General features: G+C 41.5%; 1 protein-coding gene across 1 annotated transcript in view; it reads right to left on the reverse strand.

Moving 5' to 3' along the window:
* The window catches only part of LOC112981614 (protocadherin-15), a 1,192,166-nt gene that overhangs the window by 1,112,298 nt on the left and 65,425 nt on the right, over positions 1–14,443 (reverse strand). The window contains exon 2 of the mRNA XM_064513568.1: positions 3,794–3,903. The gene's annotated coding sequence lies outside the window, so the exon portion shown is untranslated. The remainder of the gene's footprint in view (positions 1–3,793; positions 3,904–14,443) is intronic.

The raw sequence follows: 14,443 nt of genomic DNA on the forward strand, positions 1-14,443 counted from the left end.
TCTTTAAAATCAGACACGCTGCCATTGAAAAACACGTGGAAATGGAATATCCCCCAAACAAAAATGAAGGTAACTATTATTCCAAGGAAAGAATTCCTAAGTGCCGTATTTTTTCTGCCCAGAAACCCAGAAATAGCATGCAGCTTGCTCACCGATTCTGGGAGCTTGGGTGAGGGACAGGGCATAAAGCCACCACGCTCTTGCACCTACTCTGCCAACTTACACACACAGCCTGGTTGGAGTAGGGCTTACAAGTGAAAAGCCACTAACAATACCGTCCATGCTACGCGTAGGAATAGAAAATACTACTCACAGAAAAGGGAGAGGGTAATTGGTGAAAAAAAGGCATGTTTCACACACACAAAAAAACCTGCACACATGAACGGGAAGTTCCGGAACTACTGTCACCATCTCACGTCCCTAATTTGGCTGATACTTTCCGTGAGATTCCTCTTCCTAATACAAAATTTCAATGATTTTCCTTGCATAGGCTATGATTTCCGTGCCCATCTTTCCGAGACTTCATACTGGGTGAGGTATGCAGGGTAATGGAGAGGAAAGTAAAACTGGGAGACCCTTACTCGGAGATACAGATCACTCTTCAGAAAAATCAAAAACACTGAACTCACAGTGGTATTCCACTACTATAACTTTAAATGTGACAGTTGATGCCCAGATCTCCATGCATGCATTAACCTTATTATCCAAATTAATATTTGCTGATTAACCACGACACAAATGCAAATGCTTGAGTTGGTTTCTTGCAGCTCAACTAAAATCCTGTGAAGCTTATACGCTTAGTCACAGTGGTACCTGAACTAATAACATAAACCAGAAGCACTTACCCTCTAATAGCAAGAGAAATAGATTCAGTTCCTGGGCAGTTAAAGAAACATCATAAAAACAAAACAAAGCAACCTCATCTGACAAAGATGACTACAATTCCTTAGGCGAAGCACTAGCAGCTCCCTTTGGACAGGTAACAGGAAAGATAATAATACACAGATATTAAAATGTCATTCCCCTGGAGAAGATCAACGGGCCACACTCATGCAGAAAAACTGCAGCGCTGCAATTGCGAACAGTTTGCCCTGCTAGTGAGGAAAGAGTCGCTTTCCCTCTTTGATGTTTTATCCTTCTGCAGGATAACTCCTCGGGTTTCAGCTCTGCCATCCTCGTCACCCGGGCCGATTTGGGCAGGATGACCTGCCTGGCGAGGTGGTTAGCGTGTGTGACAGCCGAGGGGTCACCTTCCTGCGCTCTGATGGCTTCGCAGGTAAGTGAAGGAGAAGTGCTGCCTGCAAGACTTTAGGTATGGCATGCAGTGTCTGAGGCAAAAAACATCAACTGATGTCTGATGGGATACACTAAAGCTTGGACTGACGTGGTTATACTGGTTTTTTTTTGTACCGCCAGCAAGAAAAAGGATGAGACTCTCATATAACCAGTTATATGTTCCAATTTGAGAACTATTCCCAGTAACATGTTGGTAAATGTTTATGAATTCCTTTGCAAGAAGTCTTTTTGTTCATATCTCCCAGAATCATTATATCAAAATTAATTTATTTTTAAGTGGTATAATGCCAAAGTTGATGATATATTTGCAAAACATTTTTCATCAAAGGAATACATACGACATATGGAAAAACAATCATATCCAAAGCTCTATTTCCATATAATTAACTAGATGCAGTATATTATGAAAAAGCCTGAAATACTGCAATAAACGTAATATATCCTATGCCTTTTTTACAGTGTTTTTTTTTTTTATGGGTTTTTGTCTCAAGACAAGAGCTTGTCATAAAACAGGATTTCCATTCAATGAAAAATTCTGTCATTTCCAAGTTTGTTTTGCCTCACTGGAATAAAATTTTGTCATTGTTACAGAACAGAGCATTTAAAACAGCCTAACAATCAGCAGGAAATGTGCAATAAAGATGCTTTGTTTCATTACCTTTGAAGGAAGTTATATTATTGCAGGCTAAAAATTACAATTAATGTTTCATAATTATATATAGAAGCACAAGTAAAGCAAGCGCCGTGGATCAGCATCTGCAGTTTGGACGGAGTAAAGTCTGCTTCCTTTTTGAGGCCTGAAGCTTCACAACAACTCTCAGCTATTTTCCTTTTAAATGGTTTGGTTTTAGCCTTCCTCGGGCAGCTTTTTAAAGGACACAGGCTAATGAGAAAAGTAAGAGACTTCTTGAAATTGCCTTTTGACTTCAATAAATGAGGAACTACTATTCGTGGGCACTTCTTTCCCTTGTAAGCTAGCAGGAGCTTTTCTTTGACTTCCCTGGTTCTGCAATCTAACAGCAAAGCTGCTGCAGCAGACTTCCAGGCCAGGAAACAAAGGAAGGAAAAGCTACAAATATGGTGCTTATTAACAAGCATGGGAAAAAAAAAGAAGGAATAACAGCAGGACTTCCAACCCTGCATTTTGGTCTACAAATTGTTTTCTTGCTCTTTTTTCCGAAGGACAAGGAAAACAGCATTTCAAATGCTTAGTATAATATTTAGTATAAAACTACAAAAAGCTTATTAATAATTGAAAGGACCTTAAGAATCACAGATTTACAGGAAAGGGGTAGGATTTATAAATGTAGAGTTAGCCCTTCTTCTTACAGTAAAAGTGATCACCAGAGAAAATACATACGTTTTTATTTTGGAAAGCTAGTCAATTCTGCACCAAGCCCTTGATCTGTAGCAAAGGCTGGAAAGTCCTCAAGCCTTGAGCACGGCTTTAATACGAAGGAAGAAAGGCTGGATGTAACAGGGGAACAGAGCTGATACCTCCCTGCCAGGAGGAGAAGCTGGCACAAAAATACGCTATAACAGAGAGTGGTTGTGGGAAGCAATATGGTTTTACAGCTAGACTTTGTGAAGAGTCGTGGTCTAACCAGAAGGCAGCCTTATAACCAAAGATAAAAAGCTCAGAGAAAATCCATCTACAACCTGAGCTGAATAATCCAACTTTCTGGGCTAAAGGCAGCCTTTTGCTTTGTTGATTTTACAGAAAAGCAACATAAGCAGTGATTGAAATTCACCTTATCTTATCGCATTCTTACTTAAAGCCACTCTCTGGCATATTTGTATGAGACACTAGTATTTGTGACTTTTTTAAACTTTGGGTTTGCAATGGTGCTTTAGCCATGTCAGCACCTGTGCTAGTGCTGAGAAAGAGCATGAATGCACAGGGTAAAATCCTGGCGGGAAAGTTAAGGCGAGCTTTCCCGTTGCCTTTAACCAGATAAGAATACAAGGTGTTAAAATGTGTGTCGTGCATCAGGCTTTGTAGCAGCTGCCTCCCAGCCTGAAGGGCTGATCCAAGCTGAGCGCGTGAAATCATCCAACCTGGCCCCTTTGTAAACTAACCGGCTGGCCAACACCAGAGCCTGCGAGCGCTCTTACTGCTGAAATCTGGGGGACTTTTTTCTTTTCAGCTCAAGCAGCAGAGCCTGTAATATCCCATTCCTTTTGCCTTTCATGTGCAGACACTGAGCCTTACAGCACTGCTGGCCCTTCGGGGGATATCTCCTCTGACGGGGAAAACCCTCGGCACCACACCAAGTTCCTCTTGAAAAACACATCAACAAGAGAGAAATGGAGCCATCTCCTCAGGGACATGTCAGGCTGCGGTTTTTCTTCATCCATACGCACAAATGCAGTCATGTAAATAGCAATGTTTGACCCGAACTAAATAAGACCTGAGACTCCTTAGCTTGGGAACTAAAATCAAGACTTCAGCGTGTCTCTTCTGTGTTGTTTCCACTGTCCAAACCCAAGATGTTACCTGGCTTTCCATTTTCTTGAGATGTCCACGCGAAAGTAGCATATTGCTGCACTCAGTCAGGCTCCATACTTCACCCCTGGGGACGGGTAAGACCCACTTGAATCTTCATCCTAACAAGGAAGAGGTTAGAAATTTATAATTGTGAGAGCTGAGAACTGGAATGGAAACTCTCCCTTCCCAGGACAGCGACCTTAGATACACGGTGTTGTAACTTAACTCTAGATCTGAAATTGCCTATACAGACGGTTACTTGGAAATGACATTTTTCAGTTTTAGGAAAAAAAAGAACAGTCAAAGGAGAAAACAGTGCCTGCACCACTTCAAACAAACCAACCCACGTACCTATAATGTCTGATGCCCAACTGCCGTGGGGAATTCATGTAGGCAAATCTGACAAAACAACAAACATCTACCACATAGAGTTCCACCCCATGTGATTTCTTCAGACAGGGGAATTAATTAAGGGCCTTCAAGTTATCCTCTATTTGCAGCAGTAAATCTCTTCTATAGTTAATGGCTCAAAGTAAAAGCGTGCACATGCTCTAACCAAACAGACACTTCGGAGAGACTGACTTCCTAAGGGATTACTGCTTTAGATATCAGCTTCACCTACGCTGCCATTCCACTGGTATTTTTCTTCTCCCAGTGCACAATGCTATTAAAAATAATGGTTTAGAACATCAATAATATATTAAAAACAGCCGCTGCAACATGGCTGGATTGGCAGTGTAATAAAATCCATCATTCTTTGAACATTTACAACCATACATTGTACAGTTAATGATGTGGTGCAACTCCATCATCGAGAAATGAGGGAAGGAGTCAGAAGTTGAAAGCAAGAAGCCATAAAAGCTCAAAATTGAGCCCAAAAAAACTGCAAAGAACTCGAAAGTATAGGGCTTCTTAACTAGAAATCCAAGTAAGTGTAAGTTTTCTTATCTAGATACCTGAGTTTGCCAAGAGAGATGTCACAAGGCTGACGGAGGAAGTTTGGCCTCAATGCTCATTTGAAAGTCTGCTTGATAGTTTAAAAGCACACACGAGGACCTGCGTCGGGGAGCCGATAGGATTCACCTCCCCTAACTTTAACCACACAAAATCAGCCAGTTAGTCCAAGCCACATCTTTTGGCTTTTTCAATTGTTAATGGAGAGAAAGAGGAGCCTCCAGAAAATCATCTGTCTTCGACTCCTATCTGGGTGGAACTACCCACTGGAAGTGTCTCCCCTAGAGTCAAACAGATTTCCCAGGGTCACCAGAGAAACATTAACATGTTACTTTACAAATAATAAACAACTGCTTCATGTCTATGTAACTGAAAAGTTTAACTAATGTTTTAAAGTGCGTCGTTCCTTAACTTAGAGAACAAAATGGAACTTTTTGCAGATACATCCATTAAGTTATGATTACACACAGTAAATAGCCATGCCCATTTAAACATAAATGATACCTTTTAACTTTCAGCTCTGGTAATACTTTATATCTTTTTTATAAAGGCAGCTGACAGAATAGCAGTTGCTTCTCACCACGCTTTCCTTAAGCACCTTTGTATTCCAGCCTCATTCCCCAAACGCAGTGCAAATGAGACTGCCGGAAAACACCGTATAAAACGTCTTCTGCTGGTAGCCAGTGTTTTCATTAGCAATACAACAGAATCAATCAACCCATACGACCTTATTGTATGGCAGGAATCAGAGTATAAAACCAGGCAACGGAAATCACTCACTCGCCTCAAGAAAAGGGAAAATCCTTTGCTCCCTAATGGAGCCAGGAATAAAGAGTAGCACGGTACTAGGCAAAAGGGGGCCTAATTCAGCATTGCTTTCCATACGGTTAGGAGAGGCATGTACTTTGTGCTTTAATTTTCTACTCTGATTCTGAAGTTTTCGTGTTTGCACGAATAAATAAAACTTAAAATATCAGCTTAATTCCAACGGATAACAAAACCTGTTCTTAATGAACTCCTAGAGTCAGACTCCTCCCTCTGACTTTGGTGTCACAACAGCAGCGAATTGTACCTTAGCAAGCAGCCATATTAAAATTAAATTAAATTAAATCAAATCCATATTTTAAAACAACCCTACCTTTGGGTAGCCCAAAATTCTGAAAAGGGATTTTATTTTCCTATCTTTTTTTCTTATTCTCCCTAAAAGGAACTGCACACAAACGTATACTAGCTGGAGCTAGTAACAATCAAGAATAGTAAGGCTGGATTAAAATATTCAAAAGATCTTTTAAAATTATAAACATTGTTAATGACTCATTTTTATAGATCTGAAACATTTTGTCTCTGATATTGATGAAGATTTGACTAACACAAGATTCATACATATTCAAGAATGAGAAAATCTCAAATCTTCCTGCTATGAAAGAGTTACTTGATTTAAAAAAAAAAGTCTAAACAGTACTCCAGTGATGTTAAAGGGAAATCTAAATCTGGGCAATTGATATTTCTTGAGATTTAAGTGTTCCAGAGAGATCAGTTTTGATTTCTTCCAGGCTGTAACAGCTTGGCAAGTTCATTATATCCTATACTTGAATTTATTTTTAATTGTTATGAGTCTTCTGTATGTCAGTATTCCAAAAGCAATATAAAGACTGCAGTACATATATTTAGTTTTGCATCATACTAAAGTTACGATGACACTGTTTAATGCATGACTTCGCATTCACTCTGACTCATTTAACTCAGGCTTCTGATGTGTGTTTAGCACAAGAAATCATGTTGGACAGATTGGATGACGATGATTAGCACTGCGGCATCTTGGAGAGAATTTCATTAGGAAAAAGCATAAGTAAGAGAGAAATAGTTGCTTAAAAAACTAAGAAAAGAAGAATATGCTATAGGAATTTTCAACTTACTGGTTTTCTCAGGTCCTAGGAGATTGGTTTTCTATTTCTTGAATTTGTAAGAATGGGTTTGTGGGCCACGCGGTCTAATCCAGACACTTAATGTTCTTGTGTATATGAATTACAGTGATAAAAAGAGCCATTAACTTCAAACAGAGTTTGTTCTTCCTAAGAGCTTCAGCTTAAAACTGTATTACAAGAAAAGAAGTGACAGTATGTTGGTGACTTGGTACCTCCAAAATATCACTTCTGTGGCAGTACATGAAATCATATATTACAACTTCATGTGCATATTCACACCCACCTTGAATTAATTTCAAGGCAGACCTTCAGCAGAAGACCACAGAGAAGACCTAGCTTAGCCACCTTCTCTAGCTGCTAGCAGTAAGCTGAGTTAGACAAGTAACATGCCAACATCCTCTTCCTTTCCTTTGTCCATAACTGTGGGAGTTGCAAAACAAACCTAAAAAATACAACTCTGCCTCAGCTGTCTGGAAAGAAATGGAAATGCTGAGCTAATCTCTTGCCCAGCCATTGAGACAGAGCTCTCCAGTGCCCCTCAGTGCAAAGGCATTCAGTAAATTTGGCTGCACAGGCCGGTTCGGGTTCCTCCCTGGCAAGTCTTCACAGCCTCGAGGAAGCTGGAGCCAAGGTGTCTGCCACCCCTCGGGAGTCACGGCTCTCCCTCAGCTTCTTCTCTGGCACTGCAGCTGCTCCCATGCATACAGAGGAAGGAAGAGAGAAGTGGAATGGTAGATGAAAAAGGGAGGCGGGGGGGAATCACAATGGGAAGAAAACGCCGTGCATGGGCCTATCTTTACCCTCCATTTCCAGTCCACCGACTACTTTTAATGGATAAACAAATTAGGAAACTTGCCAAGGGGGACATACTGGAAGAACAGTCAATAAAACCAACAGCAAAACTAGTCTGCAACCATGACTGGTCCAATTGACTAAAAATACCATTACAGGACCTACTCCATCATATATAAAGCAATTAACTTGTGATGCAGGCAGAGCATTGTTTGTGAGTTCAGACATTGATTTTGGCTCCAGGTTTTGTTTATGCAAACGTTGCTAAGACATATTAGAACCATTTAGAGCATGCTACACAGTCACAAGGCACTTTCCTTCTGATAATATCCCAACTTGCGGAGTATGCTGTGATCTCTTAACTGCTGTAAAAGGAGCAGGAACAACTATAAGCTTACTACACATGTGGGTGCTTTGAAAAGAGACCTTTATTTCCTGAATAAACATGATCACATGTGTAGGGCTATAAAAGTTTCACAGAGATCAATCAGAACAGAGCTGCTAGTCAGAAGGTTGGCTGGTTGGTTAGGCCAGATGCTTGCTGAAGCCTTTTTTTGAACTACCTCACTTCATTCTTAGGTCTAGAAAATGTATTCAAATCTTTAGAAGAACAGGATTTTTTGAAATGATTCCTATTGCTCTGTGACTCTGAAAGGACCAGAAATTAAGGAAAAGTTTCTGTGTTTTGAGGTTTGTTTTTCTGGTCTAAGGATGGTATGAGATTATGAATAATAACAGGAGGAAGCAAGAAATAAATATCATATCCACACTTTCAAAGTCAGGTTTTATTTGAATTTTCTGTAAGGATTTACATCAGCAATTTTCATGAGGCAAACCTCATTTGACTTACTAAAGCAAGGTGTTCCCTCTTGATATCAAGGACTCTTCCATTGCTTCCATGTTTCTACTTACAACAGTATGTTCTGTTCAAAGCACTTGTGTGGTACTAAATCAAAACAGAACCAAAACTGTGTATGCCATGCAACCTAGCAGTTCACGGAAAAAGGCACAGGATCTAAGATCTTAGATCTGAAGGCAACGGCCAGAACCAGTGCCACCTTTGTAACATAAAAGGCTAATAGCATCGTCTCCTCTTTACTTCCATAACTTCGCTGTGCTGCAAAGAGACTGATTCTATTTGCCTTCTGCTTTGAAATATTGACTCAATCACTAATTAAACTTACAAAAGTCTATTGATTTGCTGAGAAAATCATAATAAAAGTGAGAAAGGAAAAGAGAGGGAAAATATCAAAGCAGCAATGTCAGAGAGTCTTCTATTTTCTCTTTACCTAAGACCCATGTCTATACATGTCTTACTGCTTTTGCCCTATAGAGATAGGGCTGATATTTTGTTAAGGAACGTCTTCCTCCATAACATTTTTATTTTTTGTCCATGTTATACCTCCTTTTTCTAGTAGCAGGAGTGCTGAAAGGAAGAAGCAGCAAGGTGTGGGGCAATCCCTGTCAATATGTCCCCGTACAAGCAAGGAAGCTTTAGACAGCTACAGAAATAGATTAATAGATTAAGCAGCTATGAAGCAAATTTGCTGGGAGTATTTACATTATCTGAACACTGCATATACTAATGCCCAGCTGGTATGAATTACCATTAATCCTATGATTTTTGAGATCACCTGAGGATTCAATCTGTGCTGAACACTCCTGAACATGGTTTCTGCAGTCTTTCTCTCCCTGCACAGCTCTCTAGCTGACAGCAAAGCTACCTTGGGTGAAGCCACGTGTTCAGCTCCATAGGAGGTGGAAAGCGATGAGAACAGAAAAATCGCCTAGCGAGTGCAAAGCTAGGAGAATGCAAGAGGTGCAGCGGTTGTGCACTCCTCAGGCCCCATCCATAGCCTGGCATCTAGGTATGCGAGTTTTGGGGGAGCAGAGAAGACATCCTTCCCCAAGAGTTTTGATCGTTTTGAAAGGAACAAAAATTTCACATTCAGTATAAGTGTAAGGGAGAGAGATGCTTACGAGATCTGGTGATACGGAAAATCTTGGTTTGGCCAGACGCACAGAAGTCATCCCACCTTACCGTGGACGGAGGAATTTTAAGCAGAAGCCATGGGAATTACTTCCAGTGCATCATTTTGTGACCACGCTCAGGAGTCGCTGCTTGTTTCTGGAGTTTAGTAGTTTTAGGACATCAGGATACTTCTAGAACTGTAGCTCTTCTTATATTGCTTGTAAGCCTGACACATCCCATAGCCCCTGCCTGATTCTTTACATCACTTCTGTTAATGTGGCCTTCTGGTTTATGAAAGCAATGCCAGAATTTCTGGGGACACTAAAAATGCCCCAATCAAACAGAAAAGCTGTACGGAAAAAGTGAGTGAGTTCTGAAAAGGGAGATTCCTTCCCATTGCTAGAAGGGTATTCTCTGAAAACCCTTTTCTGCCAAGACACACTCAGCGAGGCGTCATCATCCCTAATCAATAATCGCATCACAGCAACTGCAAGCGGTGAACAGAGAAACCCAGCTGGGTGCTCTCTGGGAAAATCCAGTGAGACAGATTTTTCCCCCCACACAAAGAAAGAAAACACTTCTGACAAAATGGCATTAAAAGAAAAACCTGTTCTGTGGCTTTCAGGCCAGGGATGACTACAATGCAGAAAAGCAGTGATTAATAACTGTGGGTTTTCTAATGAGAAAACCATGGAGGAAATCTGATGTAGGATTTGAAAGCTAAAAGTTTACTTCTGTCAAAATTCCTCTTCCAGTACAAATAACTGTGAGCGCAGAGGTCTGAGCAGGTGATGTGAGCTCTTAAAGCACAAGCAGCAGCGATGTCTGAGTAGTTCTTGCACGCCCTATTACCACGCCATCTCCCAGGCACGTTAAGAAAAATACTAGCTCCAGTATTTTCCAACAAAACCAGAACCGAAATGGCAGATAAAGCCCTCGCTGCTCGAGGGTTCGCTCCCCCCGCTCTTTCAGGGGTTTCCGGGAGAGCGTTATGCCTTTATGGCCCTCAACTCTGTCCCCTTCGAGGCAACCACGCTCTTCCTTCAAATAGTTCAAGGACTTGCCACTTCCCCTTCTGGGAACTTGTGGCCAGCAGTATACGCAGATGCCAAGGAACCTTCTTTAGTCAGGTTATTGTTTATTTTTAAAACAATATTTTTTTTTCTACAAAGAAAGTTTTTATAACAGTCTACCCAGGTGGCTGTTTTCGCCATTAAAAATGCATCTACTCCCCGCTGCCTCGATGGACCTAACTTCTTCCCGTGCTCCACCGGGTTTCCAACCATTTCCAAACCCACTATTTTAGCTCTCCTGGGAAAGGACCCTTTTACTTGTTCTGCTATTCTGTGTTCATGGGCTCTCTACTCAAAACTGGGTCCTTCAAGCCCAAAGAGCCAAAAATATTCTTTCCAGTCCAACAGTTTCTGCTGACTGGCGGCTTGCTAAGAACTAGGCTTCTCCATCCAGGACATTTTTCTACATTCCCTCCTGGGGAATTAAGCCAATATGCAATAAATGCTTTAACCACTACGCCAATGTGAAATCTGTGTAAATTATCACAGTCCACTTCTAAACCCATAGCATATGCTTTTCATTACCTAAACAGGAGGGAAACCTCAATCACAAAAGTCATTTCTACATTTTAAGACCTGAAAATGTCAGACTCATCAAGGTCAGATATAACACTGGAACTTCCCCCTGAACTGCAGAGTGAAACCCAGTGTGTCTTACTGCCTCCAAATTTCAAGGCTGCTTAAAATCCAGTGAGAAGGTATTTTCAATAGGAAACAAAATGATTTGGTGGCAAGAAGAAGAATTCTTGCCTTCCTTACTATTTGCAAAAGTTTGTGTCCCTGCAAAGTGATATTTACATAAAGGTAATGTGGAGTCATTTCACCCTGTGAAAACATACAGATACAGAAAAAAAACAGTGCATCAAAAAGTACAGTTTTTTTTTAGACAGTATCAGGAATGAAGGCATTATTATTTTTTCCCTAAAAAAGCAAAAATCATCACTTTCTTAAAACACAGATTCAAGACTTTTTAGCACATGTAAGAGGATCCAGGAACCTTATTGTGCCAGGGAGGCTTTTATTATTGTTTTATAAGAGGTTGTTTGGATTTCCAAGCATCTTTTGAGTTTGCTAATAGCTGTTAGGTAGAGGATTTTTGTTGATTTATAAAGTCACAACCATTGCTCTGATGTTTACAACAGCTCATTGGAAAACAATGCTGGCTTTGCAGAACCAGCAGGAGATTAGAGCAGCTCAGCCTAAGATATTATTTTCTGGGAAGGAATAAGGGAAAAGAAGGAAAACTGTTCCAGAGGGAAAACAACGGGGAAGGGTTAGGGAGCACATGAAGATGTTTTGGTCAATATTTACCTCTCAGGGCAACAAAACTTGAGGTTCACCTCAGTGAAATCAATATCTGCTGAATTTAAGTATCGCTGCTCCTTGGCTCGGGCTACTTCACCCTGTCTCTAGGATCTCATTTCAGTGCTTAAGACTTCAAACTTGATCATCGCCCAACCTGTTCATTGCATTGCCCAAGCTTTTACTGTGTGCTCGACCACAAAAAAAAAAAAAGAAAAAAAGAAGAAAACCCCACTTATTCCCTTCATTGAGCACTATTTCCCTCAGCGCTAGGGACAGACAGATCCCGCCTGTGTCTGTATGTTTGTCCCCTGCTAGGTGACGGGCTGCTGGTGACACGCTCAGCCCGCGGGTGGGACACTCGCAGCAGCACAGCCTTCGCTACTGATGCATCTCTCTTGGCCGTCAGGAGGGGTCTGCAAGCTCCCTGGTTATTATCTAGAGAGGGAATCAAAGCAAGGAAGTCTCACCGCTGCAGCGGTAAATATTACATGTTACGGGGGGCACACTCTGAAGCTGGATTCTCCCTAGTACTAAATCTTTATCTAAGCCACTGAAAAGGACAAGGATGCCTGGGGATTTGCAGGAGAGCAGCCAAAAGTAAGGGAAGAAGCATTAACTGAAATGTTGCTGTCCAAACTAGCATCTGATAGGTACTGGAAAAAATGTTTGCCTTCTTAATTTCCTTGCTAATGCCTGGCTCCTTGTACGGGGATAGACCTCATGAGACTGTTTGTGTAAGGCTGCAGCGTGTTATCAGTGATACCTGCACCCACTCTGAACCCAAAACATCCAGAGGTTGATCACACCCAGCAATGAGAAAACATCAAAAACTGGAAACTCTCTGGTTGCTTTTTCATGCCAAGATTTGTTATACTGCCCCATATGGAAATTCCAGCTGAACCCCTCCAAGGGCTCTGCACCAGCCCGGCATTCAGCACACACATGCAGATTACCCTTCCTGCTGCAATTTGAACATCAGCTGCCAACACCTGCCAACATATTCCTCTTGTTCCTTCCCTCCACCGCTGAACCTGAGTGTTCTGCTAGCTCCTCTCACACCAGGAAGCTCATTTTAGCCTTTAACCTTCATCTCTCCTTCTTCCTTTGCAAAGTATTGCAGGAAACTATTTTCAGGTTTGCTAAAGCAAAGGATGTTTTGGCTGCCAAACTGCATCAAGAGGAAAGAAAGAATGTGCTTTCATTTGGCCTTATCACAAAACTGATAATAGCATTATTATATATGCAAAGAACTCCACACTTGTTTATCGGCAACAACAGAATGACACATGCAAATACAAACACGAAAGGCCTGAATAGCGCAAGCTGCCTATAGTTCAATCAAGAATATTCTATGCTCAAAATACAAACCCAATTATTTATTTACGTCAAGGTTACTAATACCTTCCCAGTAATTTTCTGTTTTCCTGCCAACAAGCCCCATCAGGCTCATTCTTTGAATTTTAGGAAAATAATCTGAGAAAGAAAGACTCACTTTCTAAAGACTTTGCAACCTTGATAACGAGAGAAGCCTAGTACAGCCGGGGACTGTTTACTGTTTGTTGTGCTGCAGCTCTTCTACTCAGTTATACCTGAAATATCATTCAAACTGTAAAATATTTTATCATCATACCTTTTTATGCCAAAATAAAAAGTTTCGACAATACAAGCTGCTATTTAAATGCATATATCATCAAATCATGGCCCAGTAGAATTGTTTCGCACAGAGCACCTGATAAAATGTAACTGTCTCATAACCAAAATTTGTTTTGTTTTGCTTTCAAGTTCCTAATTTTACTTCTTTTCTTTTTACCTTTGCCAGTACCTTCCGCTCACAGAAGCCTGGCTGTGCATTACCTACAGCAAGCGCTCAGAGTATACCCGACATGTACACCTTTTTAGGACTCGGTCCCGTAGCAGATCAAGTCACTGCTCACATGGCAGAATAAACATAAAACCTTGGGTACTGCTGAGATGTCAACCCCATCTGAATTTCTCCTGCAGATTTTTCACCTCACCATTTACATTCCCATCATCTCTCCTATCGAGTACAATTCCTCCAGCCAGCCTGGGGATGGATTTGGATTAAAAAAAAAAAAAAAAAAAAAAGCCCCACGGAGCTCCTGGTCCTCCCCGCAGAAGACCCTGACCCCAGAATGTCCACCTGCCCAGGGACACCCTGGGGAAGGGGGGTCCTAAAACAGAAAAGAGGAGCACCAGCAAACAAGCCCTGCCTCATAGACAGGAGAAGCACCACGGGCACCTCCTGCTAACTAACGCCAAAGAAATACAGCAAGGGGAGGCAATTCATCTCACCAGGCTTCGACTGTCTAAAGGCCACCCATAAAAGGAGTGACTCAGGTGCCCCACCAGCCTAAGCACAGGTGTCGAGAGCCATCCTGGGACACCCACGCAGGGCTGGAGTTCATGACACAACAACTCAGGACACCCACGCTCCCTGGAGCATCCCAAATAACACTAGACACCATGTTTACCCGTAATCACTCCCCTGACATATGATTCATCTGACTAAATTGAGGCCTCCACATTAAGGATACTTTGCCAAAAGAGATGCTTGAGTTTCCAAGCAACTCGGCTCCCTGGGGCAGATGTCCTAATCCTCCTTACAGCGAGTGGTAGG

Source organism: Dromaius novaehollandiae, chromosome 6 (assembly GCF_036370855.1).
Source record: "Dromaius novaehollandiae isolate bDroNov1 chromosome 6, bDroNov1.hap1, whole genome shotgun sequence".
In the NCBI taxonomy this organism is placed as follows: Eukaryota; Metazoa; Chordata; class Aves; order Casuariiformes; family Dromaiidae; genus Dromaius; species Dromaius novaehollandiae.